At 43.4% G+C, this 6,000-nt stretch overlaps 1 pseudogene; it reads right to left on the reverse strand.

Moving 5' to 3' along the window:
* Positions 1 to 3,598, reverse strand: part of LOC116906123 — a 43,424-nt pseudogene extending 39,826 nt beyond the window's left edge.
* Positions 3,599 to 6,000: the final 2,402 nt, after the last annotated feature.

The following is a 6,000-nucleotide window of genomic DNA, read 5'->3' on the forward strand; positions in this document are numbered from 1 at the left end:
TTTGGCTAGCTTTCTGTCTCACAGATAATGTCTTCTGGTTGTTTGCTCACCTGATATATGAGATAAGGGAGCCTTCTGGGGCCATTGACAGGATGGGCACAGATCCAATTAGTGCGGACTCTGCTCTTGTGACCCAAAGAATCTACCTCCAAATGCCATCACATTTAGAAGTTGGTTTCAACATATAAATTTCCACGTAGGTTCAGACCTTAGCAGGTGTAGACATTCAGGGGGGCACTTAGGGAGCCATTGGAGGCTGTGATAAGATCATTAAAGATCATATAGAACTTAATTAGACAGAAGTAGAAATTCAAATCAAAAAAAGATACTTGGAGGCAAAGCCTGAATCCTGGGCGTTGTCAGAACCACAGAAAGACAAACAAGGTAGATTGACCCATATGGCCATAATGGATCTACACTGTGACCACAGTTCATAGGTGCTTTCTTGATGCCTCTCCTCAGCCCCTGTGCCATTTATGCTCAGACTGTGCTTTGAGGGCTGCTCCCAGCCAATGATCAAGCACAGTGTGGATGTGAGAGCTTGGCATAGCCTGCCTGACACTCCCAGCTCTTTGTTTCATCTTTCTTGCCAACCATTGGTCTGCATTGAAGTCTGAGGTTTCTCCATGCTTCCTCCCTTACAATGTGTTCTTCCATAAATCTCTGTGTGTCTGCTGCCTAAGGGGAGGGTAGTGTGAAGAAGCAGTAACATGCACAAGCACAGGAGGAAGTCGTGGCACCTGTAACAATGTATCCATTTACTCACTCATAGGTTCCCAGGCAGATTCCATAACTTTGACTGTTGTGAGAAGTGTTGCGATCAACATGGACTTGCAAACATCCTTCAGCTCCAGGTGAGCAGCCAGGGCATTTGTTCTGAAGCACGGGGCAGTCACTGATGTAAATAAGAATTTTCTGTTAGCCCACTCTTTGAGAGTCTTCTGTACTATTGAGGTGACTAAGGGGTGAATGAGTTGGAAAAGTTTGCTGGGGAAGCCTGATGACATGAGTTTGAGTCCCCAGAACGCATGATAAGGATGAGAAGGGAGAACTGATACCACTAAGTTGTCATGTGACCTCCATGTGGTATGTACGAACCCAAACAGAACACATCACACACACACAATAACAACAATAGTGATGATGATGATGATGATGATGACAAATTTTAAAAGGGAAAGAGATTATAAGGACATACTAAAACACACTTTGTTTAAAAAGCTCCCCATGATATCTAATATCTTGTATGCTGAATTCTTAAAACTACTTCTTGAAAGAATCATTGTAGTCTTTGAACTGACACTTTGAATTACACAGTAACCTGATTTTGTTAAGCAATGTTTCATTTCAGAACTATGAGTAAATGTACAAGGCGGTGGTCATGTTCATTACACTCCTTATAAGACTGGGTTGCCAGCCCCTGCCATTGCTTGCCCTAAATGTACACACAAGAGGAAGCAAAAAGTCAGACTGAGTCAGAAAGATCTAAGCACGCTTACATCTTACATGCATCGAAGGCGTAGACTTTAAAAGTCAAGCTTCCTTTGCTCTGTTTCTTATAAGAGCTTCTTTCACTTAAAAATATAAGCCGGGCGCGGTGGCGCACGCCTGTAGTCCCAGCTACTCCGGAGGCTGAGACAGGAGGATCGCTTGAGTCCAGGAGTTCTGGGCTGTAGTGCGCTATGCCGATCGGGTGTCCGCACTAAGTTCGGCATCAATATGGTGACCTCCCGGGAGCAGGGGACCACCAGGTTGCCTAAGGAGGGGTGAACCGGCCCAGGTCGGAAAAATATAAAATATCTTTTTCAATATTTTTAATATATGTGTATATATATGTATAAATGAGAGAGAGAGAGAGAGAGAGAGAGAGAGAGAGAGAGAGAGAGAGAGAGAGAGAGAGAGAGAAAGGTGCTGGCAAGGTGGGGGGGAATCTCACTTTGTAACTCTAGCTGTCCTGAACTCATAACAGAGACCAGGCTGGCCTGGGACTCGATCGTGAGACCATGCTGGCTTACCAAGATCATCCACCTGAGTGTTGGGATTAAAGAAATCATTCTCAGTTGTTGGAAAAAAATATTTTTGACTACTTTATAAGATTTTTCAAAGTATCCAGATACGATGGTGTCCAAAAAAAAAAAAAAAAAAAGACACAATGAAAGTTAGTGTAGCAAAGACTTTCTAATTAATGTTGATGTGGGCGAAGTCATCTTCAGCTTTTGGAGATGTTTGCCACCGAGATTTCTAGATGATCTTTCAAGTTTAGGAAAAAGCCAATAACTTCCTTTATAGTGGATCCCTCAAGGTCTACCGATTCACAATAGACAGCTGAGTTAATCCGTTGTTTTATTCTAGGTGGTTCACTTAATTGAACTCACTAGAGCTTAGCACAAGGTCACCCTAAAAACTCCGCAATTAGTCCCGAGCAGTTGTGTAAATACAAACTATTTATCTCGGCATGAGAGTCAATAAAGACCACATTAAGAAACTAGGAGTTTCTAATTACAAAGGGGCCATATGTCTACGCACACACACAAAGGCTATCTGAAGATCAGCTAGAACGGTATCTGCAAGCTCAGTGGCGCGTGCACAGCAAGCTGCTTGCTGCTTTCCAGGGAGTTTCAATGCACACAGACTGAGGTAATGCTCCTTATCTCGGTGTCCCGTCCGAAATCTCTGTGTTAATAGATGTTCCTGGGAGAAAACAGAATGGCCTGGGCAAACACATTGGCATTCCTTCCAGTAACTCAGTTTCATCTGCCTTCTTGTGGCTTCTCAGTTAGATTCATCAGATCTTTGAATATACTTAAACGCACATAGGACTTTGTAAGAAAAGAATGTAGAATCAGTTTTCCAAATTTACCTGACTGTAGAACACTGTTTTTTTCTTTTTAACCAACTATTAAGGTGGAGGGGAATTATTTCGTAAAATAGAAGGTTGGAAGACATTTTCATAACTTCATGACTTCCCAAGGGATCTGTGATCATCTATAATCTGCTTTTTAATCCTTTTTATGACTTTGAAATTTTATTCATTGTGTGTGTGTGTGTGTGTGTGTGTTTGTGTGTGTGTGTGGCAGAGGTTAATGTGCATGCCAGGGTACACATGTGGAGGTCAGAGGACTATGGGGGGTCAGTCACCTGCATAGTAAGTGATTTCACTCACAAAGTCATTTCACTGGCCCCTTTATTCTTTTTATTCTTGTTGTTCTGTAGAATCTTGAAATTAGTTTTGTACGTACAGAAAAGGTATAAATATTACACAAAGAACTTCTTGCCATTTATCTAGATTTCCCAGTTGTTAATATTTCAGCATATTAATTTCCCACATCTATTATCATCTGTTTTATCTATCCATCTATCATCTGTCTGTCTGTCTGTTCCCTATAAACCATTTAAATATACTATCTTTTTACTTCAGTGCCTAAAACATTGTAGGAATTGACTAATTAATGCTTCATGAGTAATATTTTCCAGGATTTTATCTAAATGAAATTCAGTGGAAAAAGACTACCTGGAGTGTGCCCTGGGGCATAAAGTAGGTGCTGGGGGAGGGGGAGCCAATCTCCGTCAGTGGTGTAACTGCTGATAAGTTAGACATGCTCCAGCAGATTATGATCACGCGTGTGACTTTAAGAAGGTGGAGGGGTGTGAAATCAGGAAGGAGACTAGGGAAGAAGGAGAGGATGCAGGGGCCGTGGGAGGGAAAGAAAGGAGAAACGGGGATGATGGTGATCCAAATATGTCACATGCAGCTATAGTGTAACTCCTACGGCAAGGAATAAAGGAGACCCTTAAAACAACGCCCTTCCAAAATGAAGAGCATCAGACCGCTCCCTGGGAATCTAGGTGTTCAAGACTTCCAACCTAAAATGAGGCAAACACCTGGCTCTCTTCTCCTGGTCCATGTCTCCATCTCTCTCCACATCTCCATGTCTCCAAGTCTTTGTCTCTCTGTCCCTCTCTCCATCTCTCCACCCCAGAACAATACTTACATGCATGATGCACTTAAGACCACAAAACAGTACACTTAAAAACGTCCAAAATAGTAAATTTACATTATGTATATTTTATTCTAATAAAAAATGCTAAATGCTGTTTTAAAAACCTATGTGTCTATGGGTGTCTTTTGAGTCTATATGATTATGGCTATGTATTGTTTACACGAAGCGAAACTATAAATGTAATAATTTATCTTCACACTTTATTCATTTCCATGGAAACGTTCTCAGTTCCAAAAGAGTGTTTGATGGGAGAGGTCCAAGGGGAGCTTTATTTGGAAGTGTTGAGATCCTGACATCGTGAAGCTGCAGGCCACATTACTCTAGTGGCTGGCCCGTGGCTGGGAAAGACAAAACAAAGACAGTATTTCCTGGAGATAAGAGTGGGTGAAGCAAGGAACAGCTGGCGTGGAGCCCCAGGAGGAGCTGCTAAATGCAGGAGTGCGAGCTGGTTTTGCTCACAGATCACTTCCAAATGCATTGACTTTCACCCCACGGACAACCAGTTCTGCAGTTCTCTGGACACCAACTGAGCGTCCTGAGGGTTAACACAGTTGGTCATTTCTAGCCATCGCTGTGTGACTCTGCATGGCTCAGTCCACCCAGTGCTCTCACTTTTAGACACCCCTGAGTGCCAGCTTTCCACTTGTGGACCAGACAGCCAGGATCTGGGGGATTCCCAGGGCCTCTCTTTTTGATTAACAACTGCTGGAACGATTCACAAACCTCAGAGAGGGAAAGGCAAAATTCGAGGGGTTGGGGGTTGAGGGTGGGTGGGAAGGGTGCACCGAGTTCTTATGCTCTCTCCATGGGAGCCATGATTCAATACGCCCGTGAGCGCACATCCTGTGAATTGTGCAGAGTTGCTCTCGTAGAGGCACGTAATCTCTTACATCCTTGGCTGTGAGTGATTGACCCCGTTTCTGGGCTCTTGCCTTTTGTGGGATTTGGAGAGTAGGGCCAAAGTTTAAGATTCTCATCATGATTTGATGGTTCTGGTACCAGCTCCATCCCGAGGCTACGAGCCTCGGAGCTAGCCTCTTCTCAAAACAAACAGTGCTCCAGAGATCCTTAAGGGTCTTAGGACAAAGACCGAGTGTTTCTTTTGAACACACCATAACAAGGAATAGGTCACCTCTTTGTACCTGCTTTAAGAGAAGAAACTCACTGTTCTGCCTTTGCTCTTTGTGCTTGTACACATAACCGATTTCTTTGGACAGATTTAATGCCCACACTTTGCTCTTATTGAAATATGAAACTTTAATCTCATATTGAAGAACAGCATGGGAACAGTCAAGCATGGGAAATAAGGGAAGCATGGCCCAGATCTTAATTTAGGTTTCTATGAAATCCCAGCTTGTCAATCCTATCACTTCCTTTGCTCTGGGAAGATGTCTCTTTGAGGTTTTCGTATTGAAGGGACAAAGATCTCCAGCTGCAGATCTTCCCGCTATGAGCCATCCTCCTCCTCTTAACTTAGCTCGAGCCTAGAGTCTTCACTGGCCTAAAGTTAGACTTCAGATACATGGGGCTAGAACAGTAGCATCCTTTCACAAATACTCACCCTCAATGATCAAACTGTGTCCTTCAGTATCACAATGCTCCCCTTAGAGAAATCTCTTCAGTCCTCCAGGAATACGAAGGTAGGGGCATCCCTCCATGTTCTTCCTGTCCAAGTCCAACCGTGCATGCACAATGGCTCACGGTTTGACCATGGAGGTTGTGGGTAACTCTTACATTTGCTAATCAAGTTTTACGTACACCATTTTCACTTTCAAACAACAGTTCCATAGCAAAAGTTCAAGACGTTCCTTGAAAGGCTGCCAAGACCTTGACTCTTACTTGATCCAGAAGCTACCACAGAGATGAGAGGGAAGCAACAGCTCCACGAGGTGTTGTGTGGACGGTAATATCATTCACTGAGGTCAGACTGATGCCCATACTGAGGAGTGAGAGAAAATGGCAGCCGTGCACAGTGACTAACGCAGCCATCAGAAGCAAT

This window comes from Rattus rattus, chromosome 7 (assembly GCF_011064425.1).
Source record: "Rattus rattus isolate New Zealand chromosome 7, Rrattus_CSIRO_v1, whole genome shotgun sequence".
Classification (NCBI taxonomy): Eukaryota; Metazoa; Chordata; class Mammalia; order Rodentia; family Muridae; genus Rattus; species Rattus rattus.